The 26,833-nt window shown below is 40.4% G+C and overlaps 1 protein-coding gene across 3 annotated transcripts in view; it reads right to left on the minus strand.

Moving 5' to 3' along the window:
- Positions 1-26,833, minus strand: part of GLI3 (GLI family zinc finger 3) — a 300,765-nt gene that overhangs the window by 172,139 nt on the left and 101,793 nt on the right. The gene's annotated exons all lie outside the window — the stretch shown is intronic.

The following is a 26,833-nucleotide window of genomic DNA, read 5'->3' on the forward strand; positions in this document are numbered from 1 at the left end:
CGTCGCTTTAACTGACAATTGTGTGGTCGTGCAACGTGGCTCCCAAATAAAATTGGCGTCCTTTTTTCCCACAAATAGAGCTTTCTTTTGGTGGTATTTGACCACCTCTGGGGTTTTTATTTTTTGAGCTATAAACAAAAATAAAGCGACAATTTTGAAAAAAAAAACAATATTTTTTACTTTTTGCTATAATAAATATCCCCAAAAAAGATTAACCAGGAGGGGGCGCTGAAGGGGTTAGGTGTGCCCTAAGGGAGTAATTACTACTGTGGGGGCGTGGCTGTGCGTGTGACGTCACTGATCGTCCTTCCCTAACACAGGGAACAGACGATCAGTGACAGCCACACTAGGAAGAACGGGGAAGGTTTGTTTACACTTACCTCTCCCTGTTCTTCCTCTCTGTGACCCGATTGCGGGACACTGGCGGCGATCGGGTCCGCGGTTCCCGCGGGAGCGGTCACGTAGAACAGGACCAGCTCGCGACCCACGGTTGGACTCTTAAAGGCGACTTACAGGTACGTGCCTGTGCCCAGCCATGCCCTTCTGCCGACGTATATTGGCGTGAAGGGGTCTGTAAGTGGTTAATAGTTAAAAAAGAGAAGGCAGTGAAAGGGCTCCTGGTATATATACCATCTGTGCTATGAAGGATTTAATGTTTCTCTCTGTGACTGCACATCTATACATACTGTATATAATCTGATGCTGTCTAATATCTAATGCAAACACTTCTGCATACCATCATTCTATATGTCATTGAATTATATGTGATGCTGTCTGTCAGCCATTGTGTGAATTTTGTCAAGTAATGATATTTGAAATTTTCAATAAAAAAATATGAAAAAAAGTCACATTGAAAAAAAAACTGCAGACACCTACCCGGCCGCACGCATCATTCATTAACAGTGTTCTGTGAACGTGAAAACGACTGACATCCCTTGCTTCTTGTTCTCAATGAACTACCAGGGTGCTGTTGATCACTCTAGGTAGTTTATTAAGCTTCCTGTCATTCAGTAACTGCCTGCCCGTATCAGAGGTATGGACAGACAGCTACACAAACAGTCTGCAGGATTGTGGCATTGCACCCACAATCTGCTGATCATGAGTGCAATTTTTTACAGGTTCCTAACAAAAAATAAATAAATAAATGCATATTTCTCGACCTGAAAAATAATGTGCATTTTTTTTTTTTTTACGTATTACAAATAATGTACATTACATTCAATGCATTTTGAGTGTTATGGATCGACATTTGTAAAATATGTGTAAGATAACATGATTTTTCATATATATGAATTGTTTCCATTTATATAGTGAAACCTACTTTTTGTTGATTCCCCATTGTGTGTCCTGAAAAAGCAGACCAGGGAAACACGTTGGCGCACAGGGGTTTACTTACCTCAAAATAACAACTATGACCTTTGTGAAGAATTGGGTCTTGAATGACCCGTTCTTGTAATATGCTGTATATGAACACATGTTTTTAGAAGATTTTTTCTATGTATATTTCTCGATTTTATATTTTTTGTTTACAAATAAAAGATGGATTTTATATAAAACGTTGCCTTTAAAGTCCGACCTAGTGTTTTTTTATTTTTATTTGTTTCAAAATATGTTTACGCATGTGGCAAATGAGTGCTTCTAGTAACTGTAACGTATTAAAAACACTTTACTCAAAGGGAACCAGTCTGCATTACTATTATAGGGCAGTATCCCACAAGCCTTAGAGCTCCTTCTGAATGTCACCTTGACCACTGGATCGGGGCCTTGGCTATGCCAGCTAACAGCTATCCTGACAGTTTCTTTAATTCTCATCTTTCTCCAGGATACAGGCATTTTCCTTGAGGAAAAATTGATCTGGGAGCACTTTGAAGTGGACGCTTCTGTGTTTTGTTTGATGTGCTGAATGTACAGCATCAGGCATATTAGTAATAGACTTTACTGCAAAGGCTTTTCAAATATTCAGATAGTCTATTCAATGTTTTAATGTCTAGCTGTAAAAAAAAAAGTAAAAAAGAATGGAACATAAAATCAAAAAAGGCATATAGAGGGCAGGGTGGAATAACTAAATACAGTAATGATCTGCATATAATAACTTGCATTTTAATATCTGTATTGTGAAGTGTGGATGTGACCTGACTACAAGATGTACTTGGCTTATTTGCTGGACAGTGTTACAACGTGTAAAAAAAATCTACTCCTTGTAGAAAAAGGTTTATAAATAGCTTACGTCAGATTAGAATGTGTATCATTTGGTTGTATATGGATTATCTGTGCTATAATATTTTATAGGAAATGAGTAATGAGAGAAATAAGCAGCCATTTTCTTCTTAGAATGATAGTTTTCTGGCTGCCTCTAGCTTCAAGTCAGTGGGCAGTTAGAACTCATGATCTGTATCCTTGTTCTTGATAAAAGCATCAACAAGTAACAGCCATATAACTAATATTTTCAGATGGAGTGTCAGCATTGGCAGTTTTACCTTAATGATTTAATGGAAATAAATGAATTTAATAAATTAAAGTGTATGTTGAATGAAAAACTTTTTATTTTTTTATTTAGACAGAGCGATTAGAACTCCTGTTAGGGTTTTACTGCTATATAGGGATTTGCTAGAGAAATTTCCCCTAACTTTCTGTCCCAGTGGTAATGGTTTTACTAGACAAAAGTGAGTGGAAAAATCTGCAGCGGTACACAGACAGCAATAAAATATGACAGAAGTTCTAACCTTCCCCTACTCCACTAATGAAAAATATATTTACTTCTGTCCAAGATGGTGTTAAAGCGATTCTCTAACTTCCTGTCTGGTGATAAGGCTGTCTCACAGGAAAGTGAGTGAAGGGGGATCTCTCAAACAGAGTCCCAGATCACAGTAAAAGTTCAACAGGAGCTTTAAATCCTTCCCCACTTTATCCAAAATTAAAAAAAAAATCAAAAAAGAAGAGCCCTAGGGAACAGTGCACATCCATTCAATGGGTGTTGAGCAGCGAGGTTACATAGCTGGCCCCTGTCCCAGCGAACCACTATGCGACAATGCTGAATGAAGAAGACAGATCTATTCTTAGCTCAGAATGGGGCTTGACAGAGGGTCCACACAATAGTTTGCAAAGTGGCTTTGGTGCTGACTGTATCTCTCTCAGAGAAGTGCCCATAATTTGGGCTTCAGCCTGGGGAAGAGCTATAGCCACCACTGATCAAAACAAAAATGTCTTTTCATTTGAAAACCCCTGCACAAATTTGAATGGGACCTTTGTGCACTGGGTACTTTGAGAAATTTAACAAGCATTTTTAACTTCTGGTGAGTTTTCTTGAAAGCTTCAGTGTAAACTGAAAACTAGGGAGCATTTATTCATAACATGATAACAGCACCAACAACTGTTTTAGTTTTCACTGTGTTGGTGGGTGGAATCACTTATTGGCTCTTTACTGCACTCTAGGGATCCCTTAAACTGTTTGTAGTATTTGATCTTTCCACTTTTACAGTATCTCAGAAAAGTGAGTACACCCCTCACATTTTTGTAAATATTTTATTATATCTTTTTATGTGACTAAACCGCTGGCAACAAAAGTGAGAACACCTCTAAGTAAAAATGTCCAAATTGGGTCCAAAGTGTCAATATTTTGTGTGGCCACCATTATTTTCCGGCACTGCCTAAACCCTCTTGGGCATGGAGTTCACCAGAGCTTCACAGGTTGCCACTGGAGTCCTCTTCCACTTCTCCATGACGACATCACACAGCTGGTGGAAGTTAGAGACCTTGAGCTCCTCCACCTTCAATATGATGCCCCACAGATGCTCAATAGGGTTTAGGTCTGGAGACATGCTTGGCCAGTCCATCACCTTTACCCCCAGCGGTTTAGACATTAATGGCTGTGTGTTGAGTTATTTTGAGGGGACAAGAAATTTACACCGTTATACAAGCTGTTCACCTACTACTGTACATTGTAGCAAAGTGTAATTTCTTCAGTGTTGTCACATGAAAAGATATAATAAAATATTTACAAAAATGTAAGGGATGTACTCACTTTTCTGAGATACTGTAAATATCTATATATACAGTATATATACTGTATTTATGTACTTATTCTACATTATAGGCTTCAATAGCCACTACTTGAGCTATGTCCATTCCACAGAATATTACTATTGGTGACTTCTAGAAATATATAGCGTGTGGGTAGCCAGCTTCTTTTACAATTGTATTAAACAGTAAATCAACACTGTTACTGTCACTGTTTATAAAGCAGTAAAAACAAAGCTAAAATGCCTCTACTGGCAAGATGCACAGGTGGTGCAGAGGCCCCCAGCTCAGAACAGAGACAAAACCTCTATGTGTAAAATTCAAACAAGATTAATCCTCCAGGACTGCTGCAATAAGACCTTAAAAGGTAGAACAGCAGAAGCATATCACTGAGGGAGACTACAACCTGCTCCCAGAAGTCTTGCTAGCATGCTGTACATCAAAGCAAACTGGGACCTGATAGCAGGATTCTATGTGAATCCCTTATCTCAGAGCAAGCGGATGCTTCTCTAGTGATTGTCTTGAACTGCCACCTGTCCCAGGCATCTTTGAAGGCGATGCTAAGCCCGTGATGGATCTGACCTCCTTGAGCTGGGATCCTTTTATGTCTTTCTTCATTTTCAGCTCAGTTACATTTTTACCCTTGCAAAGCCTAGTACATAAAACAAAGACAGCTCTCCCTCTTGATTTGTTTCATCCCCAGCTATTTAGAAAGAAACTGAGAGATTGAGAAAGAGAGGGAGAGGAAAAAACAATGCTTAGGATTAGATTATACTCCACCCCACAATATGGGGGCTGTCCTCTTGAGACAAGCCTCTTATTTTCAAGTTAGAACTAGATGTCTGCTGTGAGAAGAGGCTTTGCAAGCAGACTCCTATTAACTGAAAGCCAGAAACTGAAAGCTGCATATCAGAGATAGCTAAACACATAAAGCCTTATAGTAAACATGTATAACACATCACTGCTCTACAACGGAAAAAAAGGAGTTGCTTAAAAAAAAGTATTTGGTTTTGTAAGCAATAACCTTGCTTAACAAGAGATAGTTCCCCAAGGAACCTAACATAAAGCCTAATTGTTAAACAATTGGCACATGCTGAAGACCACTTGGCTGTAAATTTAGATGTCAATGTCCAGGATACGGGTTGGAAAACAGTCTCATCCCTAGTTCTTTATACATATACTAAGCAAATTACCCATCATACAAAGCAGATCTTAGTATTCCATGGGAGGCATCATGGTATGCATGTTTGCTTGTCCAAGGTCATTAAACAAAAATCACAGAAAAGCTCTACAGATGAAACTTGAATACAATTATTCAATCAACCAAACAAACAGCTAATGGTTTGAAGTAGTGGACCAAATAAGCCACGCGGAAGACCTTATGTATGAAAATTGTGAAATGGTCGGTAAGGCGCATAAAATATGCGCTTGTTGGTTCGCCTTCAGCTACTCTTCGGCCCACTCGGAAGTTATGCCTAAACCTGACTGACATAGTTTCTCTTCTCCTAATGTGAATCAGCATGCCAGGATCAAGGGTTTTTCTTGTTCTACCCCCCCCCCCTCCCCTCTCTTCTCAGGCCTCCCTTTCCCCCTTCTTTCCTACTTTTCTCACACCTTTCTTCTTCCTGAGCTGTGTAACAAAAATGTCAACCTTCACTGGATGGATTGTGGTTTGTTTAAATACCTTGTTTTGTATAGTTATACAATGCTATAATTCTAGTGCCCATGATGCTTGTTGGGCATACTGTTTTGTAATCATTTTTCAAATGTACCTCAATAAAAATGTATTAAATAAAAAAACAGTTCAAACTGAGAGACACTTTGGGCGGGGGCGCGGAACCCAGAATCCCTTGGAGAGGTTGGGAAACCCTTGCTTCAGCTCCCCATGCACCTCCTATGTCTAAGTTACCCTGTGTCTATTAGGGGCACAGGGTGACCGAGAACCCCAGTCTGATATGTACTAATCGGAAATCTATATTTAGACTGGAGGAAGCGGTATATGACAAAAGCACTTAAGCAGAGTGTGGGACGTTGCGGTACACAAACTTTTCAGTAAAAATTTGATCATGAAACTTTATTATTAAAGTCATTTGATGATTCAAACTGAATAAAATGTAATATGTACAAATATTTTATTATTTTTACTACATTTACAATCAGCTGGCCTAAAGCATACAGATTTTCTTTCCCATTCTAGTGTCAAGCAAGTAGGTTCCAGTGTGTTCTAGGGCAGATTTAAGATAGTATCTTTCCAACTATTTTCTGAATCTGCATTCAGGTCCTCTCAGGCCTTGAAAAGCCTGGATGGGCTTTCATAACATCCTTCAAAATGGTATCCTTGTATGATATCCAAATAACCTAAACTGACCTAACTAAAGTGAATCAACACTGAGGTGCTCCTGAATGTAAATACAGTACTTGTCATTGACACTAGCATTAGGGGTTGATTTACTAAAACTGTAGCGTGCAAAATCTGGTGCAAAGAAACCAATCAGCATCCATTTTTTTTTCTTTGCCAAAGCTTAATTGAACACACTGAAGTTCCAAACTGATTGGCTACTAGAGCTGCACGATTAATCGTCAAGAATCGTTATCGCAATCTTTTTCCCGTTGCGATTCTTGACATAGGGTTTCACGATCTTTAACATGATAAGAATTTTCTCTCTGCACTTTGGTATGCAAAGAATTTCCTCTCTGCTCTCAGCCAAAAGTCAAAGTCTGGGCAATCTGCCAAGTTTTGAAAACATTCTTTATCAGTGGAAAGTTAAGTCTAAACATTGTATCACATCAAAGGAATAAACTTCTGTATGTAAATTAGGGAACGTTTAACCACTTAAACACCAAACCTTTTTCTGACAGGTCTTTTCAAGTTAAAATCATTATTTTTTTTTGCTAGAAAATTACTTAGAACCCCCAAACATTATATATTTTTTAGTAGAGACCCTACTGATTTAGTGGTTATAGCCTACAATGCTTCTATGAACATTTTGCAATCTGGACACTATCCTAAGGCCAGCCTACCTTGGCCTCAAGTGATTAATCAATAAAGGAACATTTCAGAAAAGTATCCAAACTGATTGGCTACTAGAGCTGCACGATTAATCGTCAAGAATCGTTATCGCGATCTTTTTCCCGTTGCGATTCTTGACATAGGGTTTCACGATCTTTAACATAAGAATTTTCTCTCTGCACTTTGGTATGCAAAGAATTTCCTCTCTGCTCTCAGCCAAAAGTCAAAGTCTGGGCAATCTGCCAAGTTTTGAAAACATTCTTTATCAGTGGAAAGTTAAGTCTAAACATTGTATCACATCAAAGGAATAAACTTCTGTATGTAAATTAGGGAACGTTTAACCACTTAAACACCAAACCTTTTTCTGACAGGTCTTTTCAAGTTAAAATCATTATTTTTTTTTGCTAGAAAATTACTTAGAACCCCCAAACATTATATATTTTTTAGTAGAGACCCTAGAGAATAAAATGGCGGTTGCAATATTTTACGTTGCACTGTATTTGCGCAGCAGTCTTTTTAAATGCAATTTTTTTGGAAAAAATTACTTTAATGAATTAAAAAAAAACTAGCCAGTAAAGTTAGCCCATTTTTTTTTTTTTTTTGTAGAAATGTAATAGTTTTTTCGCCGTGAGAATCGTCATTCTAAGCAAAAAAATTGTGATTCTCATTTTGGCCAGAATCGTGCACCAGCTACCATGCACAGCGTTACCAGATTTTGCATTGTCCAGTTTTAGTAACTCCACAAAACTAAGTTTAGTTATTATTCTCAGGGTAAGACACGTTATGACCTAAGAAGGAAGACTTGGATAGGACAGATCCAGATGGACTAGGCATAAAGCAAGTCCAATTGTTTGATTTAAAGACAAAGCTAAATTATTTAAAGTTTTATCTGCAATGTTTGCATTAATGCTAATAATTGTGAATATGCACCCATTCTTTACTAAACTTAAAAAGGTGAAACAAGTGACTGACAGTTTACTGATTTAGTGGTTATAGCCTACAATGCTTCTATGAACATTTTGCAATCTGGACACTATCCTAAGGCCAGCCTACCTTGGCCTCAAGTGATTAATCAATAAAGGAACATTTCAGAAAAGTATAAGACATGTTGCAAAGTCTTAAAGCTAAATGATTTGTGACAAGGGCAGGAACATTGGTTTCAAAGTAGTTTATTGTCAGTGGCAGAATTACAGTTACATTTTCATCTTTCTTATGCAATCTCATATATATTTATACAGGTTTGTTCTGTATGTGGTGATGCTATTTTCATAATTTTAAACACCTAAGGGTTATTTACATCTAGGGAATAAAAGGGTGGTCATTGCAACTTTTTTTCTCGCACTGTATTTGTGCAATAATTTTTCAAATGCCTTTTTTGGGGGAAAAACACGGTTTCATTAATTAAAAAACAATAAAACAGTACAATTAGTCCAATTTTTTTGTATAACGTGAAAGATGATTTTACGTGAGTAAATAGATACCTAACATGTCAAGCTGTAAAATTGCGCACACTCATGGAATGGCGCCAAACTTCAGTACTTAGGCAACGCTTTAATTTTTTTCACAGGTTACTATTTTCAAGTTACAGAGGAGGTCTAGAGCTAGAATTGTTGCACACGCTCTAACGCACGCGGCAATACCTCACATGTGGGGTTTGAACAGCGTTTACATATGTGGGCGGGAGTTACATGCGTGTTCGCTTCTGAGCACAAGCTACCAGGGACAGGGGCGTTTCAAAAAATATATATTTTACTTAATTTTTTTATTTTTACACTTTTTTTTAAATTTTTATTTTTTTTATCACTTTTATTCCTATTACATTGAATGTAAACATCCCTTGTAATATGAATCACTGTGACAGGTCCTCTTTATGGAGAGATGTGGGGTCAAAGCATGAGACTGACCTCCGACGGTCATAGAGATGACTAGTGACCATCTGGTCACCGGAAATCTCTATCGTCGTGAGCCGGCACCAGCCGATACGTTTTCTGGGCCCCCGATGGCACGGGAGAGACCGGAGAAGAACCGGAAGGCGGCGAGAGGGGGCTGCCTATAAGAACGATCAAGCGGCGGAACTGCCGCTATGATTGTTCTTATCGTGCACATAATTGCCGGCAGAAGACGGTGATATCTCACTGATGCCTATAGCTGCAGGTATCATTCAGATACACCGCACAAAGTCGAGGACGTCATATGGCGTCCACCCGAGGACAAGTGGTTAATGGTGTTGTGAAGGCAAAAGGTTTATCTTAATGCATTCTATGCATTGAGATAAAAAAAAAATACTTTTGTGTGTAGCAGCCTCCCCAATTACAATCCCCTAATTACTTACCTGAGCCCCATCTCTCTCCAGAGATGTCCACAAGTGTCTAAGCCATCTGGGACACTCCTCCTGACTGAGACACAGCAGCTTTCTGAAATGGTATCAAAGATGCAGAATGCAGGACTTTGATGCTCTTTCATGAAAAATGCACAGTCTAATAGAAGTCAGACAGAAATTACACTCCGAATTGAGATAATTACACATTAAACAGGAATATACTTTGTTCATATTTCATGTCTGAGGTTTAAAACCACTTTAAGGCCCCATTCACACCTCTGCGACAAAACGCCCGACGCCCGGCGCTCGTGCTGCTGGAGGGGAGAATTCCCATTGCTGTCTATGAGATGGTTCACATCTCATAGACGCCGTACGCCTGCCGCCTGAAAAAAAGTCCCGGACCCTTTTTTTCAGGCGGCATTGGCGTTCGGCCATACAAAGCAATGGGAAGGCTTTGTTGAAAAAAAAAAAAAAAAAAAGTTACACACTCGCAGCAAAATACGCCGCGTACGCGGCGTATCTTGTCGCGGAGGTGTGAATGCAGCCTAAGTTTTGTTACCTTAATGCATTCTGATCCAATACTGATCCAGAGATGTGCACCAAAGCAGCGACTCATGCCACTGAACCCCTTCTCACTGGGCAGATTGATAGCTGTGGGGACCATTGGCTTCCACTGCTGTCATTCAAATACTGTGACTATTGAGCAGGGGTGGGGCAGAGTCACCAGGTCTGTGTCAATGTAGCCATATTGCATTATATTTTACAGAACATTCCAGAGCTGCAGATTGAAAAGGAAAAGTAATTTTTAACTACTTGCCTACTGCCAGCAGTCATATGACGGTGGGACGATGAGGCTTTTGTTCTGGGTAGACGTCATATGACATCTTCTCCTTCCCAGGCCACTAGGATGGCGCACGTGCCGCCGGCGCCGTGCCTGCCGCGTTACTGGGGACCCGATGCGCATGCCGCTGGGCACCCGCAATTGTCCAGTAACTGAGCAGGATTGTGGATCTGTGTGTGTAAACAAACAGATCCACGTCCTGTCAGGGAGAGGAGACCGATGGTGTGTCCCTTGTGTCCCCCTCAGATCGTGGCCATAACTAGTAAAAAAAAGATAATAATACAAATTCTATAAATGTATCCCCTATTTTACACTTATTGCGATTTTTTTCCCAAAAATATGTAGAAAAATACATATCGGCCAAAACTGAGGAAAAAATTTGTTTAAAAAAATGGATATTTATTATAGCAAAAAGTAAAAAAAAATTGTGGTTTTTTTTTCAAACTTGTCTCTCTTCTTTTGTTTATAGCGCAAGAAATAAAAAACGCAGAGGTGATCAAATACCACCAAAAGAAAGCTATTTGTGGGAATAAAATTATAAAACTTTCATTTGGGTACAGTGTTGCATGACCGCGCAATTGTCATTCAAAGTGTGACATCGCTGAAAGCTGAAAAATGGCTTGGGCAGAAGGGGGTGTTGAGTTGCCTGGTATTGAGGTGGTTAATAACATTTAATTACAACATGACTTGAGTTGCAATTGTATATGCTATATATTTTTTATTTGCCCTATAAACTACACAATACCTAAAACATGACCACTACTCGAATGTGAGTAGTATGTCTGCATTTATACTTTAAATATAATTTACAGTATATTACATGTTTCATCCTCAGTAATTCTCCATAAAAATTAACAACTCTTTATTATAGAAGGCCATTAGATTATTTTTAATTTGATGCAATATATTAGAATTTCTTTAAGTTAGTGTTCTTAGCATTTACATTGTTCCAACAGACCACTAAACAGCACACTGCATATGGCTGCTGCCAAATTCCACCATATATACAGAAGCAGTTAATTTACCAATCACTGGTTTCTTCCTGGTAAATCATGGTTGGTACATTACCCGATTATCACTACTACAAAGGTGCCTCAATTGCAAATATTTAGTAGTGTTGTCATGGGATTTAAGTTATGTTTATTCAAAGATCCAGACGAGCTCGAGCTCATCCCCGAGCTACTCTCAGCAAGGGAGCACATCCCCCCTGCGTTGTTTTTATTCTACACATATGTTATGGATGTTTGCTGTAATGGTTACCATTCGTCTGCAATGAAAGTCTTTCAGTTCTGCCTGATAAGTGGAACTCCCCGAGAGAACATGACATTCCACAGACACGCTCTTAAAAAAATATATATACTAAAAAAAATTCTGTAACACCCCAACAATTTCACAATGAGAAGCCTTTCAAAAATCATTTTCTTCTTTTTTTGTGCTTCAGGAAGCTGACCCTTTTCTCTAAAACACAAAACATTCATAAATCATAACTGCTAACCTTAACAATACATTACTCCAGGGCACATTTTTTTCTTACTACACAATCTGAGTACTATCCGAATACATGTTTATAGACAGGGGCAGAGCTCTGCTAGGAAAGTTTCAAACACACCATACATATGGAAAAAATTTGTGTGTAAAAAATAACGGCACTGGTAAAGTTGTGCGTTGTGCGGGCTGAGTTTGACGCAGCTGATGATGAAATAAAAAAAAAACTTTTAAAATGTACGATCAAAATATATTTTACACAAAATAATATTATGTTACCAGGTTATGAATGTCACATGCCATCAGTCATTGTAATTATTCTTACTCATTAACCACTGTATGACAAGAACTGTGCAATGTGTAGTGATACCACTTTCTGGTAAATGCCATAAACTGCATCAACCATAAAAACAGCCAACAGTCCTTGTGTGAGAAGGAGAATCTTACACAGGCTTTTGCACATGGACCGTCTGAGCAAGTTCAGCATATTGCCTGATGTATTTTCCGTGCCCAAGCAGCCCAGGTGCCATGTATAGCATTAACATGAATGTCTGTGTGCCGCTGTACTATATACTGTATGTATATGATGGTTCTATCTTGAATATGAGTACAGTGTACAAGCGTTTGCAAGAAACAGATCATTTTCAATACAGTATATATGGACATTTATACTAAGTACTCCACCCATCTGCTTCAAAATGAACTTTGAGTATACACATAGGCAAAGACAAATCCAGTCTAACAATATATTTACATCACCCTGAAATAGGGTAAACAGACCAGAGCCAATACAGAGGAAAGGAAAGAGCGGGATTTCAACAATAAAGAAAAGTACAAAGCATCAGACAAAGGTAATGAGCAGACTGGGTGCTGTAGAAATACACAAATGTATATGAATGTATTGCTATATCACATGAAATATCTAGTTCAGGGTTTCTCAACCAGGGTTCCTCCAGAGGTTACCAGGGGTTCCTTGAGCAATAAGACATTTCTTCCTCTCAGATACGTTCCCACTAACACCATTGATCTTTTTAGCTATCTCTAAGGGGGTAATTCTTCCCAATGACCACAAGTGTAAGGCCCCGTACACACGACCAGTTTCCTCGGCAGAATTCAGCTTCCGACCGAGTTTCTGGCTGAATTCTGCCGAGAAACCCGGCCGTGTGTACACTTTCGGCCGAGGAAGCCGACGAGGACCTCGGCGAGGAAATAGAGAACATGTTCTCTATTTCCTCGTTGTTCTATGGGAGAACTCGGCCCGCCGAGCTCCTCGGCGGCTTCAGGGCTGAACTGGCCGAGGAACTCGATGTGTTTGGCACGTCGAGTTCCTCGGCCGTGTGTACGGGGCCTTAGAAGAAATCTTCCCACTGTCCATCACACTAATGTATCATGAGTTGTAGATATAGTGATTTTTAGCAAGGGTTTCCTGAGACAGGAAAGTTATTTCAAGGTTTCCTCTGTGTTTAAAAGTTGGAGAAAGGCTTACCTAGTTGTTTTAAAGTAGCCTTTGAATCTAACACAATAACCTGGCCAAGGAAACTGAATGTACAATGAATAATGGGAGAAAATGGGGGGGGGGGGGGTAAAATAGCTAGGAAAATGTAGTATTAACATAGTACTATGGCCTCATTCACACAAGACTGACTCCATTGCTACGGAGTCCGCCTGCTCCCGCCAGCTCAGCGGGAGATCAGTCCGCAGATCTCCGCTGAGCTGACGGATGACAAGCTCCTCCCTGCTCACTGAGCGAGGAGGGGCTTGTTGGGCACCGCTGTCTCCTATGGAGCGATCTGATGAAAAGGGACAGCATGTCCGTTTTCATCAGATCTTACCCGATCCGATCCGCGTGTCCCCATACGTCTGTTTTTAGCGGATCGGATAGGGTCGGATGTCAGCGGACATGTCTCCGCTGACATCTGACGCTCCAAAGGGATGTATGGAGCGGCCGTCGTTCAGGTCCGCCGTCAAAACTGACAGGCGGACCCGAACTGCTTTTTGCATACAAACACATTCCTCCTGACAAACTATTCAATGCATGGATAATGATTAATAAACACAAATGCACTAGTCAATCACATATAATAAATTTTTCCAGGCACAGCTTCCAATTTTCTCCATATGGGGCTAGTTTCAAATTTGTGTGGGTGCCAGAGTGCGTGTAAATCATACACGTTCCCACACCATTACTAAAAACATTGTGCTTTAAGAAAATCTGCAGGGCTGCCTTTAACTCTTAAAAGCACTACACACACTGAAAAAGACGGTGCGGTTTCCCACATATGCAACGCGTGGGTTTCCGTGCTGAACCGTTTTAAAAAAGGTGCAGGGACCATTCAAATGAATAAGCTACTGTTCCTGCGCAAAAACCACATGCAGAACCACACAAATGTGAGCCTAAACTAGCTGAGCCTCCAGCCAGGGAGCACACACTCTGAATGCAAATGAGTGCCTTCTGCTTTATTTCTTCTAGACTACATATCCCATCATTAAGAGCACCATTGCATATGCACACCTGTTTTGACTTTATTCTTTCTATTTAAGTGGGCTGCCTGTATATGTCCAGCACAAGCAGCATGTGCATGTATTTTGTGAGCGTGCATGTAAGGGTGGGGGGCAACAGTATGGGGACAGTGTGAAAAGGGAGGATGGAAAAACAAACTGCAGAAGAAGCTGAATACAATCTAAGTCCTACCCTGAGAAACTTAAATATGAGACAAAATTGTGTTTAATATCACTTTAAGGGTGTGAAGCGAGATAGAGGAAGACAAATGACAAACAGGCTAAACAGAGATTGTAAATTGTAATTTTTTTGAAAAACGGGTCATTATTTTACCTCTACTGAGTTTATAACAGGATCCACATTAAATCTGAACTCCAGAACAAAACTTTAATTTGAAGGTATTCCTCAACAATCACAAAGGATAGAAATCCATTTTGTGTGCAGTAAATGCCTTTGCAATTCCATTTATTACCTTGTAAACGTAGCGGCTAGACCATCACTGTGCTGTATATAGCCTGTGCAGAGAGCAGAGCTGTGGGAGGGACCCAGGAAGTCCACCCACTACAGGGCGCCTGCAGAAAATTACAGAAGGGGCAGATACAGGGAGAAAGCAGCAGTGACCAGTCTTTATGGCAGGAAGCTCCTGTACAGAGGTAAACGTTCCCATTGGATTACTGCACAAATCTTGAATACACAAAGATTCAAGGAAGAATACGCATACAACAATTTAGCCTGTTTTAGACAATTGTTTATAGTCCCAGAGTTCAGCTTTAACTATTTGCTTAGTGTGCTTAGTAGGGATGAGCCAACCTTGCTTGTTCAAGGTTTCGAATGAACACCCAAACTCTTGCCCGTTCTGCCCCTCTGTTTAAACGTTCTGCCCCTCTGTTTAAACTGATCCCAGGGCAAGCCAACTCATCCCTAGTGCTCAGCTACTACTGGATTGGCCTGTAGGTACAATAACTGCAATAATAATTGTAGAGGAGTGAATTGGGAACTACCATTCATGATTTATTTTGGATTTAACAATGTGTTAATGTAACATTTCTGGTCCTAATATACTTTATCAAAGTTTTTTTTTTTGCATTTAATTTTTATATTAACTTTTGCAACAAACTGTAACCAAAACATATATTTTTCATGTCCATCCTACCATGTAGTACTGATCCCCAGCTCCTCAACTGTACAAACGTGTACAATATATACAATAATGGTGCACAGATATATCGAGCAAACTCAGAATTGCATGTTAATCAATAAGTTCACCTTTGGAACATTTGGAATTTAAACATGTAACATGTTCCAGCTAAAAGCTCCTTTCCCCTGATCCCATAGACAGGAAATGCTGGAGAAATGCTCATACGATCACTTGCGGCGGCTACTGCAGCCAGCAGTTATCATTGTATTCTATCGGCCGGGAAACCTCCCGCTGCTAAAATGCAATAATACTGCTGAAAGTGTTCATGGGGGAATTGAGCAGTTTTCTTTCCTTCAACCCTTGGCTGAAGGAAAGCAAGTTGCATAATCTATGGCCAGCCTAAGTCATACAAAAAAAGAAAAATTGGCATCCCTTTCATCCTTAGAGATGTGAACCTCCTCTCTTGCCACAAGATGCATATTGTAACTATAAGACTTATGGCACCAGCCGGGGGAAAAAAACATTCTTGAGAAACTGGGATGCTGCAATTCATATCATTTACCTTCCCTCAACTCATCAAAGTCCTGCACATGCCACATTCAATTGTTGCCAAATAAAAGGAATTGCAACACGGATGATGGGACCCCAAAGAGAACAAAAACAGTTTTACATTACAATAGATCAAAATACCTGGGAACTTGCCAGAATTGATTCAGAAATGCCAGAATTTCAGACCACTGAATCATTACCGTAATTAGGCAATTCTGCATGACAGGCTGCAATATGTACAAATGCAGCATTTGAGATTTCATGTTTGGTATGTGTGCAATACTCTGCAGAGAACCATGAGCAGAGATAAGAGACCCTCAAAGTAAGTCCTGTGCAATACTAATGTGTGAGAGCAAACAATGTTTCCTGGTCACTGGTCAGTAAGAGAGATACAGCTCTAACTGCAGCTTATTTTTTTTTTTAAAGTGTATTTTGTGCATGTACTCGAGAGAGGAGCCGGACTGCAGGAGTTGGGAGTAGGCAGGCCTCCCCCAGAGGCAATCTGCCACCTTTCTCCATGCCCCGCGTGGCAATGGAAGGTGTGTGAGGGGGTCCTCCCACACAGCCCGCCCTACCTGCTCCGCTTTGAAGCCCAACGGGGCAGAGGGACTCCCTATAAGGGAGTGAGAGGATTAGCCCGCTCAACCAGCCCCGTTAGTCCTTTGCCTCTCTTTTTAGAGACCGCGTGGTCAAAGTGCGTGATGTTAACCCAATTTCGAGTGCGTGTAAGTGTGGTGGTTTTTGTGGGAGGGGGGTGGGTGTACTAAGCGCAGGCTTACCTCGCATAGCACACCCACCGGGAGCTGGGCTGAGACCACCAAACTCAATTCACATGTAGCCGAGACCGGGATCCGAACCCCTAGCTGCAGAGGTGAATGGCTTGTCAGCGCAGTGCCAATCGCGTTGAGCCACCGCAGCTCCACCTAACTGCAGCTTATGTTTACACCATGCAATGCTGTGATTGGTCACAGCAATCATATCGTAAATAGGCTCTATACCTTTTGCCTGTGCTCCGCTATATCCAATCGCATTGCGAGCACATGTATCGGTATGTTGTCCCATATATGTACAGTGACTGGTTGGCAAGAGGTTAAACAGCCTAGCTTATAATGTCAAGGAATTGCTCTTACTGTACATATTTATAAAAGGTTTTCACTGGGCAGAATGACTATACCTATTATAGCCACCCTTGCATTCCAAGAGGCACTCGTTAATGCAGGGACTTTCTACGAAGGTGCACTAGTTCTTTACTTCTCTATGAAGCCATAAGGAGAATCATAGTCAGTCCTACCAGTAAAGATGATGAGCAACTGTCTTTGTGAGGCATCTGCTCATCTTTTTTTTGTTTACAAACATTTATTATTGAAAATAAATGGTGGTACAAATCCATAAAATTAAGGTATATACAGAAAAAAAGATAAAACATATGAGAAGTCTATTTGTGTACATACTATAAAACGGTGTGTAAGGGCCACAGTCGATTATTCATATTAGCAGAAAACCTAAATACTGGAGTCACAATGTAAATCATACAATATCAACTAGCATATGACAAGTAGGCTCATATCAAAAATGATATACAGTAGGTATTGTGTTATCTTTTTATTCTGTACCCTGTGATACAAGATTTTATAATGCATTGAGTTATCCTCTCCTGAAGTCACTCTTTAGAGACTTTCTCTCCAGCATTTTCTGTGAAGGGGATCGGAAACCTGTTCCTGGGTGACCAGTCTCCTCAACACACCCAGATAGTTTTCCGTACTTTCGTGGGTTTATTACAATTAAACTTGTATATGCCTGTCTCTCAGCCCTTCTCAGCTCACCCACCACTATCATCTACAGTATGTAACTCTTTCCTCAGCCCCGTCTCACTATATTGGCACATGGAAGATTATTATTGCAGTTAGTCAATAGGTGAGACAAAGGCAGACTGTCTTCTGTTGGCCTCCATTCACATCTGAGCAAAACTGGCCTAGCCAACATGGCTCACAAGCTCTGATACACCACACCACAAGACACCACATAGGAAAACCAGAAAGCAGATAAAAGGAAGATGACAAATAATGTCACAGATTATATTGCTTGCCATTGACAAAAACATATGAAATGCGCTTCAAAAACTTGCATTAGCGTGTGAAAAAACAAGCAAGAAAACTGCTTCAAAATCACTTGAAAACGCTTCTGCTTTAGTGTGAAGTGGGCTAGATTGCTACTGTGCTGCCCTGCCGGAGTGTGTAGCATCTGCAGCTTGCTGTATATCACCAAAAGAAGCTGATAGCTCTCGCTCAAGGCAGCAGAGTAGCGATCTGGTAGAAATAAAAGCCTGACTTTCTCCACTTGTTCCATCTATTTACAACTTTGCTTCACAGCTCTCAGTGATTAATCTCTGGACAAGTAATTTTTGGTCAAAGGCAGGCCTTGTTTCTTGCCAGATCACTACTCGGTTGCCTTGGACAGAGCTGTCAGTGTGTAATGTTGATATACAGCAAACTACACATGCTGCACACTTCGTGAGGGAAGTAGCAATCTGACAAGACGGGGGATTTACTGAAGGCAAATAGACAGCTGCTACAGAGCTTAGTAAATGAGCAGAAGCTCTGCTGACTTCCATAATCCAATCATGTGCATGCAAAAATGCAATTTTTTTATTTTCCTTGCACGTGATTGGCTATTATTTTCGAAGGGATGCTTTACCTCATTTTCTAAGCTTTGGAGCAGCTGCACTTTGCAAAGTGCAACTGCAGTTTGTAAAGTGCACAATCTCTTTGCCTTAAGTAAATCAACCCCAAAGACTGCTGTTCTCAGCCACAGCCAAATGCTGCATATAGTTTTTTAAGCTCTTGTGCAAAATAAAACACTTTGACCCCTTTCACACTGGAGGCGTTTTTTCAGGCGTTTTAGCGCTAAAAATATTAACCCCCGCTAATGGCCAAAAAGGGCTTAATACCGCCGGCAATGCGCCTCTGCAAAGGCGCATTGCCGGCGGTATTACCGCGGTTTCCCATTGCTTTCAATGGGGAGGAGCGGTGAAGGAGCGGTAAATACACTGCTCCTCTCCCTGCTCCAAAGATGCTGCTGGCAGGACTTTTGGAACGGTCCTGCCAGTGCATCGCTTCATTGTGAAAGCCCTCGGGCTTTGTATGTATGGCACCCTTTTACATGTGTCACCTTCAACAAGAATTATCCAATGCCCTCCTTTAAACTAAGTGATATAAAACGTTTAAAAATAAGAATAATCTTTTAGACTGTAAGCCCTCTGATTTCTCCTGTATTGAATTGTATTGTAACCGTATTGTCTGCCCTCAGGCTTTAAAGCGATGCGCAAACTGTTGGCGCTAAAAAAAATCCAGAATAATATTAATTTCTACTAAACAGGCTTTAGCAGGCCTCTATAGGGTTAATAACATCCCAGCATATGATTAGTGCACACAAAAAGCATACCATGCACTGCATCAATACCACCAGGTGCCGCACAGCCCAGGTGCCAGTGTTTTGCTGGCTGCATTTAGCAATGACTACAATGGTCACAAAGTCTGACCCTTTGGGAATACTAAGAAAGTGCTGTGCAGAGTCTGCAATATGCCAAATGGCATCACTGACACCTGTGACACATTTAAGAGGTGACACTTAAAGCGGGGGTAGAGGGGGTCAAAGTGGCATTTGTCATCACCAATGTTTTTTTTTTTTGTTTTTTTTTGCACATTCAGCTGCGGAGCTCTGAAATTAGATCATTTGCTTGTTTAAACCCCCATGGCTCTCTGAAAACACAGTGGAATGTACCAGCATCAGTTTAGAGTTTTATAGGTTAATGAGAAGCAGTCAAAGTGATCTCACCAGCTTTAAATGAACTCGGCTAACACCTATACTCCACAGTTTCATCACTTTCTGGATATTTTCACACATAAAGACAAATAGTAATCTTTGAAAAATGGCCAACTCTTCATTTAGACTCTTGAAATGTAAAACAAAAAAAACTATTCCTTACAAATCTATGCAATGCTTAAAGTCCCACTTTATGCCTGGAATAGGGCTTTAAAAAAAAAAAAATTCACAAATATTCCAATATGGCACCACATAGAGGCAATCATCATTTTACTAAAGAGGGATAATCTATCTATACCTGTACGTGATTTTGTGCACACGGTGTAGGGGGTGCGCACTCGTGGCTGGAGCGCTGCTCCCACTGTGATTGAACACAGCGGGAGCCAATCAGCAGGTACGATGGCCACTACGGCCGCCGCGACCCGCCGATCATTTATTGGAGAGAAGGAGGAAGAAGGGAGCAAAAGAGAGGTCCGTGTTTCAGCTAAGCTGAAACACGAATCTCTCTTTTCCTCCAGTGTATTCACCCTCCACACAGCTAGAAAGCACCTCCCAGAGACACACATAAAGTGGAAGTCCAGGCTAAAACGAAAATCCCTGAATCTATAGCCACCAACATTCTAACACTAACCTCTCTAGCCCTGAAAAGAAAAATAAGCAGTATACATAGCTTTTCTGCAGGCGATCCGACCCGATCTCCAGCGGCAGAAGCACTGATCCCACGCTGAGCTGTCAGCTGTGGCTTTGCTGTGAAGGTGGGTGCAGAGGACACGTGCGTAAACGGAAGCCCCATAACAGCTCTATGGGTGATGTCACTTCCCATTAATTTCTCAGCCGTTGTCGGCTGTGTCCTCTGCAGAGCTTCCATCGCTGGAGATCGGGTCAGATCGCCTGCAGAAAAGCTATGTATACTGATTTTATTTCTTTTCAGGGCTAGAGAGGTTAGTGTTAGAATGTTGGTGGCTATTGATGCAGGAATTTTAGTTTTAGCCTGGACTTCCATTTTAACCCCTTGATCGCCCCTGGTGTTAACCCCTTGCCTGCCAGTGTCATTTGTACAGTGATCAGTGCATTTTTTTTTAGCACTAATCAATGTATTGGTGTTACTGGTCCCCAAAAAGTGTCACTTAGTGTCCAATTTGTCCGCCGCAATATCGCAGTCCCGCTAAAAATAGCTGATTACTATTAAAAAAAAATGCCATAAATCTATCCAATAGTTTGTAGACGTAATAACTTCTGCACAAACCAATCAATATACGCTAATTGGGATTTTTTACCAAAAATATGTAGCAGAATACATATTGGCCTAAACTGATAAAGAAATTCGATTTTTTTTGTTGGGAATGTTTTATAGCAGAAAGTAAAAAATATATTTTTTTATTCAAAATTGTCTGTCTTTTTTTTATTGTTTAAAAATAAAAACCGCAAAGGTGATCAAATTCCACCAAAAGAAAGTGCTATTTGTGGGGAATTTTTTTTTTTGGGGGGGGGGGGGGGAGTACAGCGATGCACGCAATTGTCAGTTAAACGCAGTGCTGTATCGCAAAAAATGACCTGCTCAGGAAGTGGGTAAAACCTTCCAGAGCTGAAGCACATAAATATGTTCATTTGTGCATTTTCAAAGAAGTCTGGTGTTTACCAATCAATTTTGGTAACAGGCAGGAATGTGTGTCCTTATAATGTAGCTAAACCAAAACATTTTAACCAAAACACTGTTGCAATTATCTCTGTAATGTTAAAAAGTGTATTCCTTTTTTAAATGTGTCCTTCTTTTATATCAGCAAGTTGTATTCAAAGACACTTTACTGGATGACAACGCTTACTCACTTTACCTGCCAGGTTGTCACCTTTTCTGTGCACTCCTGAGTTGGGCCACAAGTAGTCATGCCAATACACATTGTGTTGGCACTTGGCACATTCTGCACACACATCCACAAGGAGGTTATACAATGGGTTGATTTTTAAAGGCCAATAAGATACTCGATTTGCAAGTAAAGTTGCACTTTGCAAAGGAAGTTGCACTTTGAATGGGGATTTTCGCCACAGCTTATTAAATACGGTGAAATTTAACATTCATATGCAAGGAAAATAAAAAACAGGAGTTCTGGGGAAAATTTCCATGCAAAGTGCAACTTCCTTTGCAAAGAAAACAGTCTATTTGTCTTTAGAAAATCAAAGGCAGAATTGTTAAATGTACTAAGGGCGTACTTAGCTTTTCTAAACACAGAAGACATTATCTGGGAAGTATGACCAATTTCTGTACTGTACCTCCCAGATCACTTCTTCCTGCATTTTAGTGTTTCTTCTTTAACCAATTAAGGACCGCCTCCTGCACATATACGTCAGCAGAATGGCATGGCTGGGTACAGGCACGTACCGGTACGTCGCCTTTAAGAGCCCAGCCGTGGGTCGCGTGCGTGCACGCGACCCGGTCCGAAGCTCCGTGACCGCAGGACCTGATAGCTGCCGGTGTCCCGTGATCGAGTCACAGGAGCTAAAAAACAGGGAGAGGTGTGTGTAAACACACCTTCCCCGTTCTTCTGTGTGGCAGTGTCACAGATCGTCTGTCCCCTGTTATAGGGAACGACGATCAGTGACATCACACCTACAGCCACACCCCCTACAGTAAGAATCACTCCCTTAGGGCACACTTAACCCCTTAGCGCCCCCTAGTGGTTAACCCCTTTACTGCCATTGTCATTTTCACAGTAACAGTGCATTTTTATAGCACTTTTCGCTGTGAAAATGACAATGGTCACAAAAATGTGTCAAAAGTGTCCGATGTGTCCGCCATAATGTCGCAGACACAAAAAAATCGCCGCCATTACTAGTAAAAAAGAATTATTAATAAAAATGCCATAAAACTATCCCCTATTTTGTAAATGCTATAACTGTTGCGCAAACCAATCAATAAATGCTTATTGCAATTTTTTTTTACCAAAAATAAGTAGAAGAATACGTATCAGCCTACACTGAGGAAAAATAAATGTTTTTTATATATTTTTGGGGGATATTTATTATAGCAAAAAGTAAAAAATATTGTTTTTTTTTCCAAAATTGTTGCTCGATTTTTGTTTATAGCGCAAAAAATAAAAACCGGAGAGGTGATCAAATACCACCAAAAGAAAGCTCAATTTGTGGGGGAAAAAAAGACGCCAATTTTGTTTGGGAGTGACGTTGCATGACTGCGCAATTGTCAGTTGAAGCGATGCAGTGCGGAATCGCAAAAAGGGGCAAGGTCCTTAACTGGTGTAAAGAGTTTAGATGCACGCACATGCATTTAGCCATTATTAACATTTATATTGATATCTTGGACACACAAAATGTAATTTAGAAAAATCATTTCCTGCTTTTATTTGCATTTAGGTATGTTTTTTAGCACATATAGAAACAGGTTTCACACTGCCATCATGGATGAGGCCTAGGAATCCTACTAGATCTGAGCTATGTAAGATCCATCAGAAATAAAGACAACAAAAACTGTAAATATAACTTTGTGCTAATTACCACCAGGTATGCAAACATGGTTTTTGGTAAAGCAAACATAGCAATATTATGAGTGGTAAAGTATTAAAACCTCTGTTATGGTTTAGTGCTCTCTGTGTCTCCAGTAGGGAAATTTACTCTCATGTCCTGTTCCAGACAAATAACAGGAGATAAGTGGAAATCTCACCTCTGACATCTGCCAAATGGAATAGTTTTCTCAATTGGGAGAGCTGCCCCATCATTGGTAAAAACTGTCACCATTTGCATATCCTATCACTCTCTGTTACAATTGTCACTGTGGCAAGAAGTAAAGGTTAATCTTCTCATACATGACTACATTTCTAATTTTCAGCCAATGGAGATTCCTTCAGCCACACTAATCTGCAGCTAATGAATTCAAGTAACTGCAGGAACCTCGGCTGTCTGAATACCTGAACAGTGACTGAACATAATGGGAAGCAGTCACTGTTTGGCCGACAATTTTCCACCTGCCTCTTTCAATTCTTTCATTGAGTTCTGTTGGAGTGGATGGGGCCACTAGGTGCATCAACAGGTACAATTTTGGCTGATCCTGCTGAAATGAAGGCTGTAAATGACCAGCTTAAACTTTTCTATCAAAGACAAAGCAATAAAATCTGAGAAAGATCCAAACCTGTTCCCACTATACCCAGAGCTAAATAATGGACCCTATCTTGACGCCTGCCACCCATCGTATCTAAGCAACACACCCTTCTTCTTTATTTTTTTAACAGCCTCTTTGACCCAGCCACATGCGTTTTTTTTGTGACAGAGGATGGTAGGAGGGTCCTCTTGATTACAGTAGAGCTCCCCCTATTCTCCTCCCACCTTCTACCCAACCCCTCCCCCCCCTGTTTTCCCTCCTTCCCTATGCTTCTATAACCCTCTTCCTGGGCTGGCTGCTCTCAGGCTGCAGGAATACCTTCTAGCTGGGAGGATCACATTGGCCATAGTTGTTAGTTACTCTCACATGGAAAATCTCTTTTCAGCTCTCTCTCTTCTGTATGTGCTTTCACTCTTACAGAATTGAGAAACCGGATTCCCTCTTTCCCCTGGTCTCCTCTCCCTTCTTCATTCCCTGGTATTCTCCTTTGACCTATTTAATGTTCTCTGTGTCTGTTTAATGCGGGCAATACCCGCAATACCCCATACTTGATGCCCTGATTAATGCTATTTGATGTCCTTTTGACGATGTCAGCCTACAGCTATATAGATTCCTGTCATAACTCTGGTTTTCAACTATGAACTTGTATTGTCTGGTTGATAAGTTTCTGTTCTATGTGAAATAACTATTTCCAATAACAAAAATAATTAGATCCTGATGGAGATGCAATTGTTGAAGTTTCCAAAAGAACAGCATTGTCTTTATACAGTAACATTAAAGCTGTATTAAACCCAAAGGCAAACATTTATTATGTTGCAGCTTACCAATTCTCAGATGTGGTGGCTGCATTATTTTTATTTTTAAGACTTCCTTTCCTGGTGATCCAGCCAGTAAGTCTGTTTTTTTTCAACAGAACAAGCTCTTCTGCAGATGTAGCAGTTTGAGGGTTGGGACAAAACATTTATTATTTACAGGGGTGCTTAAAATGATCAGCTGTTATTTATTTATGTAAAACCTTTATCCCAAAATGTACAAAACTGTTGCTGTAACTGCAGAGTGAGCTGGAGTTTGGCTTCAATGTGTTAGTGTATCTAAATCTGCTAGTACATCTAACACTTCCCTCCTCCCCTAGATTGACAATGCTGCTGTCCTAACGTGCTGCTTCATCCAGAGTGTGGGCACTCTAATACAGGAGGTGTGTTACCGCTCAGATCATCTGGTGAAATCAGAAGGAAGAAAGCCTAAAAAATAAAATGTATGCAGTCACCACATCTAATGACTGGTAAGCTGCAATATATTACATTCTTGGTTTTGGGTTTAATACTGCTCTAAAGGGCTTAAATAATATTTGGTAGATAAAAATATACAGCAATATCCATCTACTCATCATGGGCATTTACATAATCTGTATATTTAGTATGCATACATGATGAGAAGGCATGCTATTTAGGCAGGTTACATGTTCTGCTTGTTATCTATGCACATTTTATTGTGTACACTGTACTATCATTATGAAATATACATAGCCAAAGCACAGCACACATTCAGTACAAACTGCACTATCAATGAACCAGTCCAGACAGAATCATTGTTCCCTTTTAAGCTCATAGACCTTACAACCAACTGAGCTTTAGTCCTTGTTGTCCTTTAGTTTTTATACACTAAGTGGGCTGCAAACTTTATTCTAATTGTGGCTGGTATTATGACCTGCAAGCAGGATTCTTTATGAAGCATTAAAGTTGTGTACAGCTCATAAATACAATTTGAAGGAGAGTTTCTCAAGCAAAAAAGTGTTGCCTCATTATTGTAAAACTAAAGACTGGAGAAAATTATTAAAGTTGTGAAGCACTTTGATCTGCTCCCCAATGAGTGAGCATTTCTTGTTTTATGCTGCTTACCAACTAATGAAGGGATAACGTTAGCTTTTATCCTTGCCAGTTTTCTTCCAGGAAAACCTATGCACTAATCAGCTGTCCCTGCTAATCAGTCATCTGGTCAATGACCTTTTCACATAAATCTTAAACTCTGGCTGCAGAAAATGGAGGCTCTGGAATCAGAAGGGGCCCGATTTGTGGGTTGCCAAGTGTCCTATGGAATTGGAGACCAAAAGGTTAAACAGCAGAGTCATATCCTGGCTTGGTGATAAATCTTTAGTAAAAGGCGTGAACTCTAACACCTCGAGATAAACTTCATTACTGAGAACTGTTTGTTATCAATCTGGAGTTAAACAAAACATTAATGTCCCTTACTCCATCTGTGTAAATTAACATTGCTTCACTTTTTTCTTGTATGAATTTTACATTTTATTAAAAAAAAAATGGAATAATATATTAACATGGACACTTACCACTCTTATGTGGCCAAAGGGTTTACCTTACACTGAGTTGACCACACTAAAATGATAACTGCATTTGATTTACACATAGTCCAAGTTTATGGGTCCATGCACAATAGCTTAAAAAAACAAAAGCTAATTTTGAGTGTGTTTTTATTACTAGCAGTAGGAGCATTTTCACATATTTTCTTCGAAAACACAAAACAGAAATATGTTTTTTTGCCTCTACAGGCTGAGCTTAAAAGATCCCTCTAAACGACCTAACATGCATGGACACATAGGATAACATAAGTTGCTTCTACTGGCAAAACCCTAAACTCCTCTAGGAGCTTTTTAAGCCTGTGTGCATGGAACCTAAGGGGCCTATGAATGCATACCATGTCCAATGGCCGTGTTTACCCCCATTAGGGATGTACAGATGTTTATATGCATCCTCTTGCAGGCAGTCCTATTGATGTTAACTGGGATGTAGCAGATGCACGGACACAGCCGCTGCTTGCAATATGACATCTGTGTGGGTGAACGGCACCCAATGCAGACAGTGTGAGTTTGGGAAATCACACCCACGTGGATTTCATATTGGGATCAGTGGCTGTGTCCAAGCCGCGGCTGCGTCCCAACTGACATCAATGGGACTGTCTACTTGGGGACACAAAGAGCACAAGTGCACCCCTGTGTAGGTAAACATGGCCCTTACCTGAGTACGTA

This window comes from Rana temporaria, chromosome 5, assembly GCF_905171775.1.
Source record: "Rana temporaria chromosome 5, aRanTem1.1, whole genome shotgun sequence".
Taxonomy (NCBI): Eukaryota; Metazoa; Chordata; class Amphibia; order Anura; family Ranidae; genus Rana; species Rana temporaria.